Below are 25,303 nucleotides of genomic sequence, written 5' to 3'. Positions count from 1 at the left end.
GATCCGTATATTCTTAATTTGAGGTCCTTGAACATGGTTTTTAAAAAAATATTTTAACAAGTGCATTTCAATATAATTGGTTTCTTTCTAATCCTATGTATTTTAATTTATAAATTTCAAAGCATCATTCTGAGAAGGCATCCATAGAGTTCACCAGACTGCTGAAAGGGTTCATGACGTTTTTAAAAGCACATGGATACTCCAGGCCACCCATGTCTTTATTCCTCTCCAGGCTACCCTTCTGAGTCTCCTGGACTTTCTCTATAATGCCCCTAAAACCTCTTCACCCTGAAAGGTCATTTCACTCCTGGACTTCATACACTAGAAGTAACTCTTAACATTAATGAGCTCACATCACATTTGAGAGAAGAGAGAATTTAAACCAGGTTGGGTACTGCTGATTATTTAAAGGGTGACAATAAGGTGACTGTACAAATTCATAAAAAAAACTAGTTGTGAAGATAGAAATCACATTTATCTGATGATTTTAATATGTGTACTATAAATATGTATTGCAGAAAAAAATTATAACTTACAAAATAAACATAGGTACTTGGATTTTGGACATTCCTTATCATCACCAAAGTCTTGAGCAAGAAACTGAAGATCTTATTGTTATCATTGCTGCCAATCAGATATAAGGATTTCAGGAGAGAGAAACATAGATTTAAAAATGGAAGAGTGGGTTAAAAAGATAGTGTCTGAGAATGGGCGTGAGTTTGAGGACCATGACTAAAAAGATAGGAATGAAAGACCACTAGCAAGGGATAGAGTACAATTAACAAGAGCTACTAACAATATATTTGAGTAGGTCTTATAATCAAATCAAAACTTGTAGGAATCGGGAGGGGAAAAGTAGTTTATGTATATTTATCAAGCTAGATACCATAGATCAATAGTTTCTTTTTTAAAATTTTTTTTCAAGGTACAAGCATTTAAAAAAATTCATCTGTCCCTTCCACTACCCTTGCCCCATTGAGCAAATTAAAAAATTAAACAAAATTGAAAAACAGATCAATAATAGCCCCAACCTGAGCCTCTGTTGTTCATTGTTTAGGTTTTGATGGCTTAGAATGAATGTAAATAGCAATTGTTTTCTGTTCTGGCCAGAAACTTTGAGATCTTCCCCTTCCAGATTGATATCTTTATGATGATAAATCGAGCCATCTTTTGTCTCATCTCTCACCAAGCCCTTAGTCAAACTGACACCTGGCAAAGACCTCAGTTTAGGAAGGCCCAGGTCACCCACTGCATCTTAGGCCATGGCCAGTTATCTTGACCTTTGTCTTGCTTCTGGACTTTGATGACTCTGAGGGAGAGAGTGAAGCTGATGACTTTGTGCAGCTTTGCCTCACTTATATACAATTCACAGGTAAGGCAGGACATCACCCTTATGATGTCATTGGTCCTCTTCAAGAACAGAAGAGGAAAAACAGTAATACCTGTTGGAGTGCTTTCTGCCCCAAGATGAGCAAATGCTAATATTTAAATTAGCCTAATTTCTCAATTTGGATGATTTTTTTTTTAAATAGAGGAACCGTGAAGTGAACTGCTATATTGGCTCTGGTTCTCACCCTTGAAAAGGTGATTCTGATTCTCTGGCTTTGATTTTTATCCTCAAAGAGGAACTGATTGCTGGAGTAGAAGTGATGGGAAATGGATAAGAGAAGAATTGAGAGCGAACATGGTAATTGTCTTCAAATATATGAAGGACTGCAGTGTAGCAAAGGGATTAGTTTTATTTTGTTTGACCCCATTGGACAGAACTAGCAGCAATAGGTAGAAGTAAAAGAGATCAATTTAGGCTTGCTTTAAGGAACTTCCATAATGGTTAGAGTGGTCATAAGATAGAGAATGAATTGCCTTAGGAAGCAGTAGGTGCCCCTTCTCTAGAAGTCTTCATGCAAAAATTATTTGCTGTAAAGGGGATTTTTTTTTTTTTTTGGTATGGTTTAGAGTCCTGGAGTGGGGAACCTGTGGCCTCGAGGTCAGATGTGGCCTGCTAGGTCCTTAAGTTCAGCCTTTTGACTGAGTCCCAAGTTTTGCAGAACAAATCCTTTTATTAAAGGGACTTGTTCTATGAAGTTTAGATTCAGTCACAGGGCAGCACTTGAGGACCTAGAGGGCCACATGTGGCCTGGGCTGCAGATTTCCCACCCCTAGGAACTTTATAGACTAAAATGGCTTCTAAGGTCCATTCAGCTCTGAGATTCTGAATTTTGAGGAAATATGTCAGGTGGCAGATGAGCATTTTTCTTATCCATTATTTACTATAATGTAACTTTGGAAGAAAACAAGGCGATTCTTTACATTTAAGACATTAAATTTTGGTTCAGAAAATCTTATTTAAATCTGTGATTTTAAAGTTTGTGCCCTACCAGTTTGGATTTATATAAGTTGTCCAAAAGAAATTAGGAAGCAGTTTCTAAAAGTTAAAGGTTTCTGGGAAGTCATTGTATGTTAATGTCAAGTAGTTCACATGATATAGTTCATTTTACCACATTTTTGAAGCTTTTTCTTCACAACAACCTTGTGAGCTAGGTTATACAAATATCATGATCCCCATTGTACAGATAAGGAAACTGAGCCGCCAAGATTGTGATTTGCTGGTTGTCACATAGCTAGTTAAGTGAATGAGCCCAAATTTAAATTAAGGTCTACTGATTAAAAGTTCATTGCTCATGCTATCATACCATGTTGCTATAGTTGGATATGATCTATTGGAGAAGGGGAAATGAGGGCAATTCTGAAAGGATTTATGTTTCTTTACTCCTTATCTTCTCAGTAAATATTATTCATGGATTTTAAAGATATTTGGAATTGTGTATTTTTCATCAACCACCCCATGGCTGAATTCTTACTTTTTGGATCATGTGGTCACAACAAAGGGAGCACTGCCTTGATAGAATAGCACATGGAACTACAGGCAAAGTATTTAAGAAGAGATAAATAACTTCTTGAAGCCATACTTACAGACCTAGACATATGAACTTTGTAATAGTTTCACTTTGCAGAAGAGATTTTGATCTTAATTTTTAACTTCTTCCCAGGTGCATTTAGACACAAGAAGGGCCAGCAAAACCAGGAAGACTGTTCTCTTCCATAACATCAATACCCAGAAGGTGAGTTACATGTAATGTCATACTTTCTCTAGTATTTATGGTCTTTATCTTTTGATGACTTCATAAGTCATATTTGTTAGCACACTAAATCTTGACGAACAGTTGGCTGACAGAATAAAAGATACCACCATATTTTGTTTAGCTACGAAGAAGTATTTAAGTGGGACAAAAATTTGTTTACTTTCCTCCAATAAGTTATCTCTCATGCATTTTTTGTTTTATTGATGCCTTTTTTTGTTTTTACATCTTGTTCTTTTCTAAATATATCTCTCTCTCATTCCCTACCCAGCAAATCTTCCCCTATAAAAATGATTAAAAGAAAAAAAGTTCAGAAAAACCAGTGTGTACATAGACTGTTAAATGATGGCATATATGACATTAACACATGCAGTCCCTTACCTTTCAAATGAAAGAGGAGCATTTTCTCATTTCTTTTGTGGGGCCATTCTTGGTCATTGTAATTAACTTTCCTAGTTTTATTACTTCTCTTTGCATCAGTTTATATGTCTTCATTCATTTCTCCAAAAACTTTACGTTCATGTAATACAATTTGTTTAGTCATTCCCCGGTCAGTTTTCCCGTGCATATATTAAAATCAGACAAGATTCTTTGAAAGATGCAACAGCTGACAAATTTGTTCAGAGACCTTCTGATTATTAATAATCAGGTGAGGCACAAAGCTGGGAGATGTGCTCACCAAAGGTTTTTTCCCACTGTTCAGAACTTTTTCTGATGTGATGTAATTATTTTCATCCAAGCAGTTTTTCTTAAATAGTTATAAATGGACATGCACATATAAAAATCCATATTCAACAAGAGATGAGTTTGAAAGAAAATTTGTCATCTCCCCAAAAAACAAAGCATGAGATGAAGGGAAATAATTTGCACAAGATTTTTGTTGAAAAATATTAATTATTTTTGGAGAGGGAATTAGGTATAGTTGCCTTTATTTGAATAACATGTAAATATTTAGGGCAGAGGCAAAAAAAAACTTTATCCCTCCACATGGAAGGAAAGTTAGTAGATTTAATTTATGATTAACATGCCAGTTATTTGAATTTGGGGCTTTGAAGTAATGAATAATTGTTGACCATGTAAATACTGATTTTAAAATTAGAATGCTGTGTGTATATGTGTGTGTGTGTGTGTGTGTGTGTGTGTGTGTGTGTGTAAAAGTATGACTAAAGATTTTTGCATTTGGGGCAAATAAACCTGAGTGAGCATTTTGGAAAGGCACCTTCAAATATGGCGATAGACAGTATTATATAGGGGAGAGAGAGTGAAAGATCTCAGGATGCTATGGGGAGGCTATATACTTTTCCCCCTACCCCAATCCAGACCCTTTGATAGTTTCCTCTGAAAACTAATTATTCATGATAGCTAGGTCCTAAGGTTATTTCTTTAACAAGAAAGGTTATCTTCAAGAATTCTGATTACTACAGTGATATAGTAACGCTTAAACAGCAAATGCTTTTCAGTAAGGGCCTTAAAAAAGGGTTCAAGTCAACTCCATTTCTCCTCTCTTCCTCTACCCCTTAGAGTAATATATCAGGGACATAATATCATGAAATGGACTTTAGAGATCATTTGTTCCAATTCATTTATTTTATAGAGGAGGAAACTAAAGCCCCATATAGGGGAATCTGTTTGCCCAAGGTCAGAGGAATACCCATTCAACTCTTATTGAAATGGAGGCTGAGCTGAGGTAGATTTAAATGGAGTTCAAATTGCATAGATTGACTTGCTGTTAGAGCTGAAAGGAACCTTGGAGACCACCTCTTCCTTCTACAGATAGTGAAAGAAGCCCAGATTTGATGTTAGATCAGGGACTAGAACCCAGTTCAGACAGGTTGTGGAAATTTGGTCTCCTTTGGCACAGGGGCATGTGGGGGCATTAGTTTTAGCAGTACTACCTGGTCTCATGACTCTGAGATTCAGGACAATCAATTAAGTAGGGAAGGGGACCCTTTGGTCTTTCTGTGCACACCGAGTGTTAAATTTCACTTCTACTTTTGATTAGGGAAATTTCCTGTAGTAGTTCGAGGGCTATTGTGGGTTTCAGCAGGTTTTAAATGAAACTTTAAAAGTTTGTCCTACCCATATCTGTTCCTATATTTGGCAGCAAAGACTGCTGCAAATGAATGATTACGTGGCAAACCAAAGTTCACACGATACATGGGAATGGGAGAAAACCCACTTATAGGATTTGTATGTCACAATGAGAATTAAGGATATTCTTTATAGCTAGATGATGTTGTGGTTCTCCAAGTCTGCACAGTTATTGGGTCTATGGTATGGCAGCCTTCCCTTTTTGTATAGGAAAAATCTCATTTCTGACATGTGACAGGGATGCTTTTGGGAGACTCCAGGGTAGTAATTGATGAGGACCTCTGTTTCCAGATTTACTATTTGGGATTTTTAAGCACTGTAATTGATTTAGAGGTCAAAGGAGGGAGAGAGAGAAGGAAGGAAAGAATCTGACTCATGACGCCTAAAATCATAAGAAGTAGAATGGAGTCTGTTCTTCAAACAAGGTGGTTATGAACTCTCCTATAAAGAAAAAAGTACCAAGGCTTTCTTATGGCCTGAATTTCAGATCCTGTGTACTCCAGACTGCTAAAGTGTACCATATAGGTATAGTGAACAGGTTATCATTAAAGGCCTTTTGCTTATTACTTCATATATTGGGGTGACTTGCATCTATGAGATTGTCTAACAAGCAATGAATCAATTACCTAGAGGTAGAATTGGTCCTAACACAACTTATCAGGAAATTTAAGCAGCTTGGGAAGGCAAAAATTTTTGGGAAAAACTCTTAACCCAACCTTGTAATGTATTAAGTAGAAACATTCCCAGGGAGGCATACCCCAATTCTGACCAGCAGGGAAGGGCTCTGGGTCTTGCTCCATCCTTTGCCTTGTCACATTTGAAGTGCCTCTACTTCCCTCTGCTAAGACAGACCCAACAGACCCTTGTTAAGTATTTCCTACCTCCATACAAATGGGCAACCAGTATGTTTTCACCCTGCCCTGCTGCTCAGTCTTGTACCCCAAGTACCCCCTACCCTCATTCCCCACTGGTCTTGAGAAAGTTTGTAAAGTTAAGAGGGTAAACCTTTTTTTTTTTTTTAAGGCAATTGGGGTTAAGTGACTTGACCAGGGTCACACAGCTAGTAAGTGTCAAGTGTTTGGTTTGAGGCCGGATTTGAACTCAGGTCCTCCTGACGTCAGGGCCAGTGCTCTATCCACTGTGCCACCTAGCTGCCCCAGGAGGGTAAAACTGTAGGGGAAAGGTAAGCTTCCCAAAATTAAGGAGGCAAAGTTGTCCCTCAGAAGGGACAGTCTTCCAGCAGCGTCAGTAATGCTGTCTCCTATTCCCTTACTCCTCCCCAACACCTCCTGGAGAAGATCCATGTACTACCATGTACTTCCATGTACTATCATGTACTGCCATGTACTACCACCTCTACTCTAAGCATCCTGTCAGCTCTATCTGCCCACATCTTTCTTCCCTTTCTAGGCTCTGTACAGGAAAACAACTATTTCTTAATGGTTCTTAAAGTCTCCTGTCATTAGGTAAATTTCTCATCCTGGGGCAGTTGCCTTCCCTGAGGCAGAACTCTAGTTACAGCTTTTGAATACCTCAAAGCCTTATGCTGTTATTTTTAAAATACAGAAGTAAAACATATTTCTTCCTTACCATTGAAAGGAAGGATATTTGAAAAGAATTTCTAGGTGTCAGGTTAAAAAACCAGTTAAGTATTCAAAGATTCCCTAGTTTGAGGACATGGAAGTTTAGCTTTTATTAGCTAATGTGCTATCTTTATAAATACATATTTTACCCCCCATTAGTTGGATTTTGATCTTTTAATTTTCCAGTTGTGATCATGGATTTGCTCCAGTCTGTGAGTCTTTTGCCTGTTTTGCCTCATATGCAGCAGCATGCAGTTGGAAGATTCTTGGTAGGAGTTAAGGCAGGAATCTGGCTTAACAACAGTATCATCTTAGTCAACAAGCATTTATTAGTGAGTGCTATAGATACAAAAAAAGGCAAAAAGTCAGTCCCTACTCTCAAGAAGCTTACAGCCTACTGGGTAGGAGATAAAAAGCAAACACGTTATATACAGGATGAGTTAGAACAATCAATAACATTTACATGTAACAATGTAAGATTTATAAAGCTCTTTACATAAGTTGTTTCATTTGATCCTGATGACAACCTACACTATCGCTTTTTTTCACATTGTATAGATGAAGGGACTGAGTTTCAGGTGAATAAATTACTGTGGGTCTCAAATCTATAGTATGTGGTGGTGGTCTTCAAGCTTATGTCACCCTGCCCCTCTCCCACAAGACTCACTCTGCTTTGCCATACTGCCTCTGAAGAAGATTAAATCTGTTAGCTCCTGGCTTTCTTAGTATATTCCTGTAACTAATAGAGCTGAAACTATGGACTATTTAACCAAATACTTTTACTGTAAATAAACTTGAAGTCGGTCCTTTTAAAGCATTTAGTATGTGAATATTATGGTACCCTTAGCACAGTCAGAGCTGTAGGTTAGTAGAAAGAACTGCTTTTAGAATTAAAAGACCTGAGGTTGAATCCTTGTTTTGCCAGTTACTGGCAGAATAATTTAACCTATATGAGTCTCATTTTCCTTATCTGTCAAAGAGTAATACTTGCATTGCCTATATTACTAAGTTAATATGAAGAAAGTACTTTTTAACCTTATGATGCTCTATAAATGTAAGCCATGACAGGTTGCTTGTGATATTCTTTTTTTTTTAAATGCTATGCTATCATAATAGCTTCATACTATTATTAAGTAGTTTTTTTTTTTAGGCAGTTGGGGTTAAGTGACTTGCCCAGGGTCACACAGCTAGTGTCGAGTGTTTCATCTGAGGCCAAATTTGAGCGCAGGTCCTCTGACTTTAGGGTCGGTGCTCTATCCACTGCGCCACCTAGCTGCTCCTGCTTGTGACATTCTAATGAGAACATAAAAAAAGCCAATTTTGTATAGACTGGAAAATGACACATCCTTAATTTTGGCTAATGTTAATGGGGTGAAGAAGACCTTGGTCCAAGCTTCCTCTATGACCCTGAGTCTCAGTTCCCCATTTGTAAAATGGAAACAGTAATAGTACATACCTCACAGGGTTGTGATGCTCAAATCAGATAATGTATAAAGTATTTTGTAACTTCTCCCTTCCTCCCATACATATATACAAAATTTTTTAAGAGGCACCTAGGTAGAACATTGGCTAGAGTTACAAACTTTAGGTCCAGAAGTCAAGAGATCAAATCTTGCCAAAGCCACTTACTAGCTGTGTGACCCTGGGTAAGTAAATCAATTAACTTAATCACTCTGAGTTTCATTTTCGTGATTGGTAAAATAGGGACAATAATAGCATCTACCTCCCAAGGTTGTTGTGAGGATCAAATGAGATAAGATATGTAAAATGCTTTGCAAACTTTAAAGTGATATCTATATATCTATATCTGTTTATATATGCAGGATTATTATGCAACTTCACTATTCAGATGCCATAATTTCCCCTCTTATGCCTCTTAAATCATTGTTTTTTCACTTCACTTAAAGGTAAGAAGATATCCAGGATCAGGGTAGAAAAAGAATGATAAAGAAATCTCAATTGAAAAAGAATTTTGATTTTAGGATTACTGTTTCATATTTTGAAAAGCATAAGACAAGATCTACCTAAATTACACAGACTCCTAGGAATGGTACTAGTTGGAGCTCTGGAATCTGGAAATTCAAAAAAAAAAGGACATAATCGAACAAGTGTATGTATCAACACTGTTTAAGTAGACCAGCTCCTGAAAGTATGCTCCCTGGGTTTAGTTCCCCTACACTACACTCTTCTCTCTTTTTTAAACTCACAGTTAATTGCCAGGGCAGTGAGGACTTTGAAGGTTGAGAGATGAGCGAGGGAGGTAAATAGTAATACGAGCCATTTGTTATGTCATTTTTAAATAATGTTTTTATGTAAGTTGCTAAATCTTTTGGAAAATAGGAATTAAAGCACTTAATTTAATAATTTGCATTTGTGTAGTGTTTCCAAAGCATTTTGCTTACAACAGCCCTGTGAAGAAAATGATATAGGCTTTTTTAACCTTATTTTACAGATTTGGAAAAGGAAAAAGAACCTTCAGAGAAATTAAGTGATTTTTGTCAAGTAAGGTGGGACTGAAATGCAGACCTGCTTCTATAGTTAGTGATCTTTCCACTATACCAAGTAATATTATTATGGTATGGCAATTTAAAAATTCTGATGAATATCAGAAGTTTAATTTAATTTACTTTATTTCTTTTTTTACATTTTTATTTGATTTTTTTCTTAATTACATGTAGACAAAAATTTTTAACATTAATTTTTAAAATTTTGAGTTCAAAATTCTCTCATTCCATCCCTTCACTACACCTTGAGAAGACAAGCAGTTTGCTATAGATTATACATGTGTAGTCATGCAAAACATTTCCATATTAGCCACGCTGTAAAAGAAAACAGACCAAAAAAACAAGAATAATGTAAAAAGTGTGTTTCAATCTATATTCAGATGCTATCAGTTCTTTTCTGTGAAGATGGAGAGCATTTTTCCTCACAAGTCCTTTGGAATTGTTTTGGATCATTGTATTGCTGAGAATAGCTAAATCATTCACAGTTGATCATCGTACAGTATTGTTGTTGCTGTGTACAATGTTCTGGTTCTGCTCATTTTACCTTGTGTCAGTTCATATAAGTCTTCCCAGGTTTTTCTGAAAGTATCCCCCCTTTGTCATTTCTTTTAGCACATTACTATTCCATCACAATCACAGACCACAACTTTTTGGCCATTGCCCAATTGATAGGCATTCTTTCAATTTCCAGTTCTTTACCACCACAAAAAGAGCCGCTATGAATGTTTTTGTGTATGTAGATCCTTTTTCTTTTTCTTTGATTGTGGTATTGCTGGGCAAAGGGCATGCACAGTTTTATAGCCCCTTGGGCATAGTTCCAAGTTTTTCTCCAGAATGGCTGGATTAGTTCACAATTCCACCAACAATGCATTGGTGTCCCAATTTTTCCACATCTCCAATATTTATCGTGTCCATTTCTGTCATATTAGCCAATCAGATAGGTGTGAGGTGGTGCCTCAAAGTTGTTTTAATTTACATTTCTCTGATCAAAAGAGATTTAGAGCATTTTTTCATATAACTAGAGATAGCTTTGATTTCCTCTTCTGAAAACTGCCTGTTCATATCCTTTGATGATCAATTGTGGAATGACTAGTATTCTCATACATTTCACTCAGCTGTCTATATATTTGAAAAGTGGGGCTTCTAGCAGAGTAACTTGCTGTAAAAGCTTTTTTCCCCACTTCCCATTTCCCTTCTAATCTTGGCTATATTGGTTTTGTTTGTGCAAAACCTTTTCAGTATGATGTAATCAAAATTATCCATTTTACATTACTTAATGCTGCATCTCATTTGGTCATAAATTCTTCCCTTAATCCATAAATCTGACAGATAAAATATTCCATGCTCTTTTAATTAGCTTAAGATGTCACCCCTTATATCTAATTCAGGTACCCATCTCAGTATATTGTGTGAGATGTTGGTCTATACATAGTTTCTGCCAGACTGCTTTCCAGTTTTCCCAGTAATTTTTGTCAAATAATGAGTTCCTGTCCCAAAAGCTTGGATCTTTTCCTTGATCAAACAGTAAATTACTATGGTCATTTAATACTGTGTTTTGTGTATCTAATCTATTCCACTGATCCACCATTCTGTTTATTAGCAAGTACCAGATTGTTTTGATGATTACCTCTTTGTAATACAATTTGAGATCTGGTACTGCAAAGGTACCTCCCTTCACATTTTTTTCATTGATTCCTTTGATATTTTTGACCTTTTGTTTTCTTCCAGATGAATTTTGTTATAATTTTTTCTAGCTCTCTAAAATATTTTTTATTAATTTGATTGGTATGGCACTGAATAAGTAAGTTAATTTAGGTAGAATTGTCATTTTTATTATATTGGCTCAACCTAGCCATGGGCAGTGTATAGTTTTCCAGTTTAGATCTGACTTTGTGTGAAAAGTGTTTTGTAATTGTATTCATATAGTTCCTGGGTTTGTCTTGGCAGGTAGATTCCCAAGTATTTTATAACTGTCTGAAGTTATTTTAAATGGAATTTCTCTTTCTGTCTCTTCTTACTGGGTTTTATTGGTAATATATAGAAATGCTGATGATTTATGTAGGTTTATTTTATATCCTGTAACTTTGCTAAAGTTCTTAATTCTTTCAAGTAGTTTCTTTCAAGTAGTTTTTAGTTGATTCTCTAAGTATACCATCATCATCTGCAAGAAGTGATAGTTTTTTTTCTCATTGCCTATTCTAATTCCTTCAATTTCTGTTTCTTCTCTTATTGCTATGGCTAGCATTTCTAGAACAGTGGTGATGATGAGCATTCTTCCTTTACCCCTGATCTTACTGGAAAGGCTTATAGCTTATCCCCAATATAGATAATGCTTGCTGATTGTTTTGGATAGATGCTACTTATTTTAAGGAAAGCTCCATTTATTCCTATGAATTTCTAGTGTTTTTAATAGGAATGAATGTTGTATTTTGTCAAAAGCTTTTTTTTTTGCATCCTTGAGATAATCACATTATTTTTATTGCTTTTATTATTGATATGGTCACTTAATGCTGATTGTTGTGTTGTTCATTAATGTCTGACTCTTTGTGACCCTGTGGACCATATGATACCAGGACCTTCTTTTCTCCACTATCTCCCAGAGTCTATCCTAGCTCATGTTTGTTGTTTTCATGACACTCTCTCATCCTCTGCCATCCTATTTTCCTTTTGCCTTCAATCTTTCCTAACATCATGGTCTTTTCCAATGAGTCCTGTGATTATGTGGCCAAAGTATTTAAGCCTCAGCTTCACTATTTGTCCTTCCAATGAGTAGTATGAATTAATTTATTTCAATATTGACTGATTTGATCTCCTTGCTGTCCAAGGGACTCTCAAAAGTTTTCTCCAGCACCGTAATTCAAAAGTGGTGATTCTGTGGCTCCAAGACCAAACTCGCCTGTTACCCCAATTATGTTTTCTTACTTTATCATTCCAATCCCCTATGATGAATGTGACCTCTTCTTTTGGTGTTACTTCTAGAAGGCATTACAAGTCTTCATAGAACTGATCAACTTTGGCCTCCTTGGCACCAGTGGTTGAATCATACATTTGTATTACTGTGATGTTGAATGGTTTGTCTTGGATTTGAATATATATCATTCTGTCATTTTTGAGATTATACCCCAGTACTGTTTTTCTCATCCTTTATTCTCTGAGTACATTCCATTTCTTCTAAGGGATTCTTACCAGTAATGGTATATGTAGTGATCACCTGAATTAAATGCAATGATTCCTGTCCATTTAAGTTTGTTGACACCCAAGATGTTGATGTTGACCACATTCAGCTCATCTTTCTTTATAGATTTTATATTCCAGATTCCTATGCAATATTGATCTTTGCAGCATCAGACTTTCCTTTCACCACCAGACATATCCGCCGCTGAGCTCTTTTGGCTTTGTCCCAGCCTCTTCATTAGTATTACAGCTACCTGTAGTTTTCTTTCACTCTTTCCCAGTAGTGTGTTGGGCATCTTCTGACCTGAGGGGCTCATCTTCTGTGTCATATCTTTTTATCATTTTAATAATATCCGTGGGGTTTCCTTGGCAGAGATACTGAAGTAGTTTGCCGTTTTCTTCTCCAGTGGATCACTTTTTGTTTGAACTCTCCATTATGACTTGTTCATGCTGGATAACCTTACATGGCATAGCTCATAGTTTTATTGAGCTGTGCACCCCCTTCTGCCAAAACAAGGTAGTGATCTAGGAGGGGAATTATGCTAATAGTTTCCTAATATTGAACCAGTCTTACAATCCTGGTATAAATCTTACCTGTTCATTGTGTATGATCTTTTTGATATGTTGCTGTTATCTCCTTGCCTAATATTTTAAGTTCTTCCATAAATATTCATTAGAGAAATTGGTCTATGGTTTTGTTTCTGTTTTTGCTCTTCCTGATTTAGGTATCAGCAACATACTTAGGTCATAAAAGGAATTTTTTAGGACTACTTTTCTGCCTGTATTTCCAAAAAATTTATAAAGTATTGGAATTAGTTGTTCTTTAAATGTTTGGTAGAATTCACTTGTGAATCCATCTGTTCCTGGGAATTTTTTTTGGTTAGGAACTTCATTTATGGCTTGTTGTTAGTAAATTCATCCTTTTCATTTTTGATACTAGTAATTTGGTTTTCTTCTTTCTTTTTTTAAAATCCAAACCAGTGGTGTGGTGTATCTATTTGATTTTTTTTTTTCATAAAACCAGCTCCTAGTTATATTTATTAGTTCAATGGTTTTCTTTCAGTTTTGTTAATGTCTCCTTTGATTTTCAGGATTTGCAGTTTGGTTTTTAATTGAGGATTTTTAATTAGTTTTTTTCAACAGGTTTTTTTAGTTCCATGCTCTGTTCATTAATCTGCTCTTTATCTATTTTATTGATGTAAGCATTTAGAGCCAGAAACTTCTCCCTTAATACTGCTTTGGCTGATCCCATAAACTTGGATATGTTGTTTCATTGTTCTCATTCTCTTTAATGAAATTAAAATTTGTTTTGTTTTCTGACCAATTCATTCTTTATGTTTATTTAGTTTCCAAGTAATTTTTAATCTATGTTTTCATGGTCTTTTTATTGAATGTAATCTTTATTGCAGTATGATCTGAAAAGGATGCATTTAATAATTCTGCTTTTATGCTTTTGGTTGTGAGGTTTTTATGCTCTAATACCTGGTCAGTTTTTGTCAAGGTGCTATGTTACTGCTGAGAAAAAGGTGTACTCCTGTTTGTTTCCATTCAGTTTTCTCCAGAAATGTCATATCTAATTTTTCTAATATTCTCCTCATCTCTTAAACTTCTTGCTTATTTTATAATTAGACTTATCTAGTTCTGAGACAGGAAAGTTGTGGTACCCCACTAGTATAGTTTTACTTTCTATTTCCTCCTGTAATTCATTTAACTTTTCCTTTAAGAATTTGGATGCTTTGACATTTGTGGCACATATGTTTAGTATTGATACTACTTCATTGCTTATGGTACCCTTTAGCAAAATGTAGTTTCCTTGCTTATCTCTTTTAATTGGATCTTTTTTTGCTTTTGCTTTGTCTGAGATCATGACTGCTACCCCTGCTTTTTTTTTCCTCAGCTGAAGCATAATACCTTCTGCTTCATCCCCTTATTTTTACTTTGGGTGTATCTGTTTCAAGTATATTTCTTGTAAACAGCATATTGTTGGATTCTGGTTTTTAATCCATTTTGCTATCCACTTCCATTTTATTAGTGAGTTCATCACATCACATTCACAGTTAGGATTATTAATTGTATATTTCCCCCCATTCTATTTTTCCTGACTTCTCTTTCTATTTTTTTGCCTTGTCCCTCCTTAGAAGTCTGTTTTGATTCTGACCATTACTTACCTTAATCCACCCTCTCTTCTATCAGACCTTCTCCCCTTCTCTTATTTCATTCCCTTTCTACTTCCCTACAGGGTAATATAGATTTCTATACCAAACTAAATATGTATGTTATTTCTCCTTTGAGCCGATTCTGTTGAGATCAAGGTTCAAGTCTTGCCTGCCTGTCCCCATATTTTCCCCTCTATTATAAAAGCTCTTTTTTTTGTGCCTCTTTTATAAAAGATAATTTTCCCTGTTCTTCTTTTCCCTTTTCCCTTCTCCCAGTCCATCCGTTTTTTCCTTCCCTTAATTTTATTGTTTTGAAATCATCCTGTCATAGTCAATTCATTCCTGTGCACTCTTTCCCTAATAATAATAAAAATTTTGATAGTTACAATTATCATGTATATTGGAATATATGTATATATCATGCCTATATAAACAGTTAACCTTATTGATTCTCTTATGATTTTTCTTTCATTTTAACCTTTTAATGCTTTTCTTTAGTCTTGTATTTATTTGAAAGTCAGATTTTCTCTTCAGTGCTGGTCTTTTCATCAGCAGTGCTTGAAAGTCCTCTATTTCATTAAATATCCTTTTTTTCCTCTGAAGGATTTTACTCGGTTTTGATGAAAAAGTTGTTCTTGCTTGTAATCCTAGTTCCTTTGTCTTCTGGAGTATCATATTCCAAGAACTCTGATCCTTTAATGTAGAAGCTAATAAATCTTGTATAATCCTAACTGTGGCTCCATGATATTTGATATTGACCCTGATAATCAGTACCTAATCCTTCACCTGCTATCTACTATGCAGTTGTTGTTTGCATTTTATGCCTTGTTTTGAACACTTTTTGGCTGCTTACAACATTTTCTCCTTGACTTGGGAGCTCTGGAATTTGGCTATGATATTCTCAGGAGTTTTCATTTTGGAATCTCAGGAGGTGATCAGTGGATTCTTTCAATTTCTATTTTACCTCTGGCTGTAGAATATCAGGGCAATTTTCCTTGATAATTTCTTGCGGTATGATTTCTAGGTTTTTTTTTTTTTAAATCATAGGTGTCAGGTAGTTCAATAATTCTTAAATTAGCTCTCCTTAATCTGTTTCCAAGTCAGTTGTTTTGTTTTTCCAATGAGATAGTTCACATTTTCTTCAATTTTTTTCATTCTTTTGATTTTTTTTTGATTGTTTCTTGATCTTAGCTTCCACTTGCCTGATTCTAATTTTTAAGGAATTATTTTCTTCAGTGAGCTTCCTATTTGGCCAATTCTACTTTTTAAGGGGTTCTTTCGTGAATTTTTGTACATTTTTTTCTGTTTGGCCAATTCTGCTTTTTAACATTTTATTATTTTAAGTAGTTTTTTGTGCCTCTTTTACCATTTGGCCAATTCTGTTTTTTAAGATGTTATTTTCTTCAGTGTTTTATGGTGTCTCTTTTACCAAGCTGTTGACTCTCTTTTCATAATTTCTTGTATCACTTTCATTTCTTTTCCCAATTTTTCCCCTGCTTCTCTTACTTGATTTTTAAAATCCATTTGGAGCTCTTTCAGGAATTCTTGTTGGGTTTGTATGTAATACATTTTTTTTTCTTTGAGGCTTTGACATTTAGCTGCTTTGACATTGTTGTTTTTTTTTTTTCTTGTGGGTTTGTGTTTTGATTTTCCTTATAATACTATACTGACAGTAATAGTCAGATTCTTTTTTTGTTGTTTGCTCATTTTTTCCAGCTTATTTCTTGACTTTTAACTTTATGTTAAAGTTGGGCTCTGCTCCTGGGATGGAGGAGGCACTGTCCCTAGCTTCAGGCCTTTTTTGCACTTCCGCTAGACTGTGATGAATGTGGAGGAGAGAGTGAGGCTGAAGACTTTGCACAGCTCTGCCTCACTTAAATCCAGTTCACTTGCAAGTCAAGACATCACCCTCCTAATGTCGTTGGTTCTTTTAGAAAACGAAGGACCAACAAAAACAATAACACCAGGTCTTTCAGACATAATTCTGGAGGGCTTTAGGTTTTCAGTCTTTCCAAGGTGGTATACTCTAAGGAGAGGTGAGGTCACTGCTTTCCTGGCCTGTGCTGTGGTCTTTTCCCAGGAAGGGACACTGTTTCCTTGCAGCCACCAGTGCTAGCAAGGATCTCCTACAGATCCTGGGACTATGACCAGGTCCCCTTCTCTTCTATAGCCACAGTTATTAGTGCTGTCCTCTGTCTTGGTATTGAGACCAGGGTACCTACTCCCCCGTGAGTGATCACAAGCCCTCCTCTCTACCCTGGAACCATAACCTGGACCCTTGATCCCCTGTGGCCAGTGCTATTGCTCTTTTTGTCCTAAAACTATGACCTGGAACTGGGTATGGGCAATGCAACAGGGTCCTGAATCCAGTGCTAGAAAAGGATACCCTACAATCTCCTTCCAGCCAGTCTTCCAGTTCCCCCTCCTACTGCCGTCCTGTGGCCTGAGACCTGAAGCTGCGCTGCCTCCAATGCAGCCACCCCTAGGGGTAGGGAAGCTGTTTCAGGAAATTGCTGTCCTACCACAAAGAGGTCATCATGACAGACAGGAAAGTCAAGGTGGCCAAGCTGATTCCAAGAGGCTTTACACAGAGGTTGTCTGGGGACATTATGAAATTAAGAAAACTAAGACCAGGATAGAGGTGGAGTGTAAGATGAGGATCAGAGTTCACAGAAGCTGGGAGGGTGGGGGCAGAAGGGGGGCTGATTAAGCGAATTGCCCAGGGTCAATACTGTAAGTGTCTAAGGTCGGATTTGAACTCGGGTCCTTCTGACTCCAGGGCCAGTGCTATTTCCATTGCACCGCCTAGTTGCCAGCATTTCATCAGAGATGTTTATGTGTCAAATTATGGAATGTTACAGTCTCCATGTATTCAAATCAAAATTAAATTTAGTATCACACAGAGGGCTATAGTGTATATGAGTAAGATACAACATATAACAAATAAGGAATTTTTTATTCTGTGATAAGATATGGAGTGTGAATGTGTGTGTGTGTGTGTGTGTGTGTGTGTGTGTGAAATATATGAGCAAAAACAATGATGAGTTGGTCATGTAGCAAGGGATAAACAATGGAGATAGTCATCATTGAATAACAGCATTTGAGAGATGGAAGGAAAATCTTTGAACCTGGAACCCACAGGACTGACTTTTCACCATTGGTCCAGTAAGTCTGAATTAGCAGTACCCAGTTTTCTGCCTTTCAACTTTATTCTACCCTTGTGCTCTCTCATCTGAAAAACAGTTTTTTATACCTTTCTCTGAATTTTAACACACTAAACAGGGTATTATACCCCACCATGGAGTCCAGTATTCCTGGTCATTTCTATCCTATTTGACTATTGATTCAGTTTTAGCAGAGTGCATGTAATTAAAATATTTCCCAGCACCAGCCAGAAGAAATATCTATAATACCAGGTACCTCTCCTGCTTTGAATGAATCTTATATCACCACCTTCTCCTGTCACCTCTTTGGGCTCAGTACTTTCAGTTTTCTCAAAAACCATCCTTTTCCCCTCTGTGCAACCTTACATCTGTCTTCTCACCTATTCTTATCCATATCTCTCAAAAAAGAGCCAGAGCTGAAGCAGTTGGCACTTCAGAAGGTTCACTTTTGGAAGAATGAAAAGCAGTAAACCCAACCAAAGATGTGGGGCTCAAACTTCTCTTGATGCTATGTATATAGATGGAAAGCTAGAAAGTTTGCACAGGGTACAGGGCTCAATCACCTCCCTCTTCACCATAGGGTGAAATGAAAAGCCAGAAAAGCAAGCATTTCCCTGTATCCTGTCAAATTTTCCTTCCAATAGAGTGAAAAGTAGCAAAATAACCCTAGGGAGCACTGCTGAAAGATTCCTTTCAGTTCTAGGTGTAATGATCAAAAAAGGTGGCTTAAACTCTTTCCTTTTGACTGTAGGGGATAAGTTGTCACTATTTCACAGTGTGGAAAGAACAGGTCACAGAGATTTGGCAACAAAGTGGAGATGTCACCAGTGGGAGGGGCTATTTAGACAGTGGAGGAGGCATGATGATAACCTCACAGAATAGGTAGGGCCTGGGGTGGGGCCAGTCACATCACAGTGTGGGTGGGGTTTGAGGTTAATAGATGATTGTGGAAGGGGCTTTAACATTTTGAAGGGTAGTAAGTATAGCTTCTTACTACTAGCAGATTTAAATGTAACTAAAAGCAGCATAAGTTAAGTGGAACAGGTTGTACTGAATGGGAGAGTAATATGTCTGTCTGCATGGCCTTCAGGTGTCTTTGAAAAATCTGTAGCATTTTCTCTACCTGTGAAATCAAACACTTGTAAACTTCATCAACTTTCATTAGTATCTTTTTGTTTCTGAATGTTGGTAGTTTATTTCAGACTTTGGTATAGTAGGTCTCAACATAAGATGATAGATGTTAAAGTAATCAAATCCAGCTTCATTGTTTTGTTAGTTGTTTTTCAGTCGTGTCCAACTCTTCATGACCCCATTTGGGGTTTTCTTGGCAAAAATAGTGGAGTAGTTTGCCTTTTCCTTTACCAATCTCATTTTATAGGGAACCTGAGGCAAAGAGGGTTAAGTGACTTGCCCAGGATCACACTGGTAGTACTTAATCTGAGGCCATGTTTGAATTCAAGAAAATGAGTCTTCCAGACTTCAGGACCGGCACTATATCTGCTGCTGTACCTAACTGCCCTTCATGGGTTTACAGATAAGGAAACTGAGGCTCACAGAAGTTAAATGATTTGCCTAAGCTACACAGGTGGTAAGTAACACAGCCAGGATTCAAACCCACGTCTTCAGATTCCACTACTGGCATAAATCATATTGCCAGTCAATACCTGCTCTATAGTAAGAAAATTGTCCTCTTGCCAGTTCATGAACAGAGGAGTGATGTCACCACAATTATTACTAGATGCTCCTCCCGTTTGAAAAGATAATCTACCCTGCATATCTGACCAGTACTACAAGACTAAACAACCCGGTTTATAGCCAATGAACAAATGTGAGAAATGATTTTAACTATATGTCTATAAGTAGCTGTCCAAAGAAGATACTCTCCCTTGAGCTCTTGGAGTATTTATTATGTTTGCTTTAGCAAGTGAGTGTAGAAAGATAAGAATACTAAATTAAAATAAAATATTGGTTTGCACAGTTATGAAACAGATGTGATTTGTTGAGAAAAGGACTTGCCTTAGAATGAGTGGACATAAGTTTGAATATAAGTTCTGCAACTGAGACCCTCTGTCTGTGACATCAAGCAAATCACAACTTTTCTGGTTCTTTTTGAGGAACCATGATTTATGTGGACCCTCAGTTCCAGGTCCAAATGATATAAACACAGTTTCTCTGAAATTCTATGTAAATTCAGAGTCTGGCATAAATTTATATTCAAAAGTTTCTATATTTATTTATAATGTGTAGCTTTGTTCTCTGCAAATAACCAAAATTAGCACATCTTTTTGTGTATGTGTGATTATAAAATCATTTCACCAAAGGGAAACATAAATCAGATGACCATCGAAACCTGTTATTTATTCATAAAGGGGGTTTAGAACTAGTTAAATGGTTTCAGGGACTTACAAGAAAGTTATTATTAGGTAAAACTAAATATGGCCTTTTCTGTTTCTGCTTCCTTCATCTCCTCCCTTTTCCCCCAAAAAGATTGGATCTTAATATATTCATTCACTGCTTAAGATTTTCGTTACTAGAAAAGATCCTTAAATACTAGTATTGACTTTCAATAATAAATCCAAATGGTTCTGGATACAGACTTTCATTTTAATAACTACTGAAGTAATGCCAGCTTGTTTCTTTAATCTTTTCTTGATGGGTAAAATTTAATGATTGCTGTCTATATCTTGTTCAATTAAATTTAACTTCTAAAAGAGTAGTGCTTTTATCTTTGTCAGTGACCAAAGATCAAAATTAATGATAATTGATTTCATTATTGCCAGTATGAATATCTGTACTGCTTTCCAGCCGGTTATAGCCACTCTTGGTAAAGTACAAAGTAAAACAGTTTACCAAGGGGTATTGAAAGTCTTTGGAGTTTTAATAGCTTTGAATATGTCAGTCTTCCAACAGGCATTTATTAAGTGCTTACTATGGTGCCAGGTACCTGGGTAAAGCACTCAGCATACAATATAAGATTAGATTCATATATGTAATTAAAGGTAATAAGTTATTTTAACATGTATTGGAGTTGCCAAACTAGGGGGGGCGGGGAGCATTCAACAGATACTAAAAGAAACTATTTGGTTTTCATGAAACTTTATGCAAACTTATTGACTATTTTTAGGGACTAGAAAATTTTTCTAGGCTTCTAGCTTTCCACCAGCCTTCCCATAGCTCTCCAATTGCCATATACGCTGTTTTGGCCCTTCATTTCTTATTATCATTTCCATCCTGGGAAGGACAGAAAAGTCTATTTTGCTCTTTTGTAAAGGAGGTAAAATCATGGCTAAAACAAACATTTTTAAAGTAACTTTGGATGTCACATATGCTGATCTCTCAATTTGAGATTATATAATGTAGTGGAAAGAATTCATTAGGCAGAAAATAAATAAGTCAAGGCATAAAATACCAGTAATTATATTTTTGATGGGTAAAAAGTGGCAGAAATCATCCATTAGTTATTTATAATGCAAAAGCAGTAGTAAATTGAGTTTTAAAAAGACTTGTTTGTGAATGAAAATAAACTTTCAAAATTAATGCTTTTTTGTACATAGTCACTTCAGAATGAACATTACACCCCTTTCTAATGCCTTCAGATTTTTTTTTAAGTTACTAATAGAGTGCCTGTGATTGGCCACATCTTTTCATTTTTGTAGTTTACTATTTGTTAACATAAGGGACTGATGTATGTTTTAACCTTGGGAATTTGGAAAGAATTTATATTTGCATTTGATCTGAGTTTTGTTGCCTTAATAATAATAATACCTAGCATTTATATAGCACTTTAAGGTTCACAAGGTGCCTTTACAAATATTATCTAATTTAATCCTTACCACAAGCATGGAAGATGGGTCCTATTATTATCTCCATTTTGCAAATAGAATTTAAGTGGCTTACCCAGGGTCACACAGTTAGGATCTGAAATCAGGTCTTACTGACTCCAGAGCCTGTGCCCCATCTACTTTGTCACCTAGTTGTGCCAGTCATATTATCTTGAATCCGTTTACTTGATTCTGCCTCACTTTGTCATCACTTATTTCGCTGAATTATTCACGTTTATTGTTCCATAGCAGAATTATAACTAGTATGAGGAGACTATGATTCTTATCCAAATACTGATGCCTGGGGAGTGGAATTCTTTCCCTTCAAATCAACTAATCAGCAAACATTTATTAAATACCTACTTTGCGCCAGGCTCTCTGCTAGGAGGTGGGGCAGAATTTCTACCAGAAAAGAACTTACATTCAAATGGGGGAAGCAACAAGGACATATAAGCATATACAGAATAAATGCAAAGTGAATAAAATGCAGGGTAACTTGAGAGAGAGAGAGGACTCTAGCAGGGGATCAAGAACTTCACTTAAGTTCATTTTGAACTGTGTCTTAAAGAAAAGTATTCTGTGAGGCTATGGTGAGAAGGAGGGGGGAGTGTATTTCAGACATGAGGGACAGCTAGAACTGAGGCAGGGAAGCAGGAAATGGAGCATCATGTGTGAGGAACTGGGAGAAAGTCAATTTGATTGAATCATGAGGGTAAAAGGAGGAATAATGTACACTGAGGCTGTAAAGATAGGTTGGGGCAAAGTTATGAAGGGCTTTAAAGTCCTCTCCAATAGCCAGCCACCTAAACAGGCCTGTATCCTCACCAAACTGAGCTGCCCCTTGTGGCCATTGAACCCCTGGCCCAGTATGCCTCCTCTTCCTACCAGAATGAGGTAGACTGGTCTCCATACCTCCTACCCCGTCTGTCAGCTTTCTTATCTATTAAATGAAAATAAAACTTTTTGTTTTTCAAAGTAATGTTAGCCAACATGGAAAATGGATAAAGCACTAACTGAGTCACAAAAATCTGAGTTTCAAGTCTGACACATACTGGCTGTGTGTGATCCAGATCATGTTACTTACCTTACCTTCTCAGAACCCCTAGAAGCTCTCCAAAATTATACATTGTAGAGAAGGTGCCCATCAGCATTAGTAGGGAAAGTTCCTCAGCTAGAAGACCCTATACCAGTGAGGTATAGTTTGAAACACACACACACACACACACACACACACACACACACACACGCATTATAAAATATGCTATTCCCTAATTGATTCTCTACCCCATTCCACAGGAGATTGTTAAACTTTTTCTTTTCTTCTCAAGCCTCCCACAACAACCCAATCTCCATTCTTTGAAAAAAGGAGGGCATTGCTGCACCACTTTACTGAAAAATAGAGACCATTCACCATGAGCTACCTCTCCACCCTTTCTCTATACCTGAAACTCACTTGATGTAGGACCCATTCTCTCTTCCTTTTTTTCCCCTGAATACTGGATTATTGGGTTCCATTGTTTCTGATTCTCCTTTGTCTAATCTGTTTAATTGATCTACCTACTTCTCAATTCTTTAACCAATACCAGTTGATTTTGAAGATTACTGCTTTAAAATATAGTTTGAGGTCTAGAAGTTCCATTTCTTCTTTATCCTTACATCTTTTCATCATTTCTCTTCATATTCTAGATCTTTTTTTCCAAATGAATTTCATTATTTTATCAAGTTTTATAAATGTGATTAGTAATGTGATTGGTGTAGTATTAAAGGTTTAAATTAAATTTGGTAACGTTGTCATTTTTATTATATTGGCGTGACACAGACATGAGCACTGAATATTCTTTCAGCTATTTAATTTCTTTAATTCTTTAAGAAGCATTTTGTAATTAAATCTAAACAAGTCCTTTGTATTCTTTGGCAGGTCAATCCCCAGATACTTTATGCATTTTGTAGTTACTTGCAATGAGATTTCACTTTTTATTATTGCTTCTTGATTTTTATTATCATTATGTAGAAATACTATTGATTTTTGAGGGGATATTTTTGTAGCCTGAAATTTTACTGAAGTTATTAATTGTATCAGTTAGTATCTTTGCTGATTCCCTATGATTTTCCAAGTTTACCGTCATATCATCAGCACATAGAAATGTTTTTATCTCCTCTTTACCTGTATTTATGCCTTTAATTTCTTTGTCTTGTCTCATTGCTATTGCTAGCATTTCCAGAACTATATCAAATAATAGTGGGAGAGTGTGTATTCATAATTTACTTCCATATTTATTGGAAAAAAGTTCTAGTTAGTGTATTGCATGTGATGCTTTCTTTTGGTTTTAGATCAATTTTTTTTTAATAATATTAGAAAAATCCAGGGCAGTTAGGTGCACAGTGGATAGAGCACCGGCTCTGGAGTCAGGACCTGAGTTCAAATGTGACCTCAGACACTTGATACTTACTAGCTATCTGACCCTTGGCAAGTAACTTAACCCCAGCTGCCTTGCCAAAAAATAACAGTAATAATAATAATAATATTAGAAAAATCAAATGAAATCAAAGCTATCTATAGTAATGTGAAGAAGTGCTCTAAATCACTTTGATTAGAGAAATACAAATTAAAACAATTCTGAGGTACCACCTCACACCTGTCAGATTGGCTATATGACAAAAAAGGAAAATGATAAATGTTGGAGAGGATGTGGGAAAATTGGGACACTAATGCATTGTTGGTGGAATTGTGAACTGATCCAACCATTCTGGAGAGCAATTTGAAACTATACCCAAAGGGCAACCAAACTGTGCGTACCTTTTGATTCATCAATGCTACTACTGGGTCTGTATCCTAAAGAGATCATAAAAAAGGGAAAACGGCCTATATTTACAAAAATACAACAATCTTTTTGTGGTGGCAAAAAATTGGAAATTAATTGGCTACACATCAGTTGGGGAAAGGCTGAACAAGTTATATGTATGCAGTGGAGTACTATTGTGTAATAAGAAATGATGAGCAGACAGATTTCAGAAAAACCTGGAAACACATGTATGAATTGATGCAAAATGAAATGAGCCAAATCAGGAAAACATTGTACATATTATCAGCAACATTGCATGATGATCACTTATGAATGACTTATCTCTTCTCAGCAATACAATGATCTGAGACAACTATGAAAGACTCATAATGGAAAATGCTATCCACATCTAGAGAAAGAACTAATAGAGTCTGAATGCAGATTAAAGCATACTTTTTACATTTTCTTTATTTTTTTTATACTTTTTTTCCTTTTGGTCTGTTTCTTCTTTCACAACTGTGACCAATATGGAAATATGTTTTACTTGATTGGACATATATAACCTATATCAAATTGCTTACCATTTTAGGAAGAGGGGAGGGGAGGGAGAGAGGGAGAAAAATTTGGAATGCAAAATCTTGTAAAAATGAATGCTAAAAATTGTCTCTATAATTAGAAAAAAATAAAATGTTGTTTTTTAAAAAGTCCTTCTATACCTATAATTTGTAAAGCATTTTTTTTTTTTTTTTTAGCATCAGTGTTGTACTTTGCCAGAGGCTTTTTTTCTTTTGCATTTATTTAAAATGATCATGTGGTTTAGGGTATTTGGTTTTTATTATGATTAATTATGAGGTTTTTTTTTCCTAATGTTGAACCATCTTTTTATA

At 36.1% G+C, this 25,303-nt stretch overlaps 1 protein-coding gene across 2 annotated transcripts in view; it reads left to right on the top strand.

Annotated features, from left to right (window-relative positions):
- Positions 1-25,303, top strand: part of PJA2 (praja ring finger ubiquitin ligase 2) — a 125,057-nt gene that overhangs the window by 23,681 nt on the left and 76,073 nt on the right. For both annotated transcript variants that reach the window (XM_027869243.1, XM_027869244.1), the window contains exon 2: positions 3,051-3,122. The gene's annotated coding sequence lies outside the window, so the exon portion shown is untranslated. The remainder of the gene's footprint in view (positions 1-3,050; positions 3,123-25,303) is intronic.

This window comes from Vombatus ursinus, unplaced genomic scaffold (genome assembly GCF_900497805.2).
Source record: "Vombatus ursinus unplaced genomic scaffold, bare-nosed wombat genome assembly UNPS02014792.1, whole genome shotgun sequence".
Classification (NCBI taxonomy): domain Eukaryota; kingdom Metazoa; phylum Chordata; class Mammalia; order Diprotodontia; family Vombatidae; genus Vombatus; species Vombatus ursinus.
This window is presented reverse-complemented; position numbering and strand designations above follow the sequence as displayed.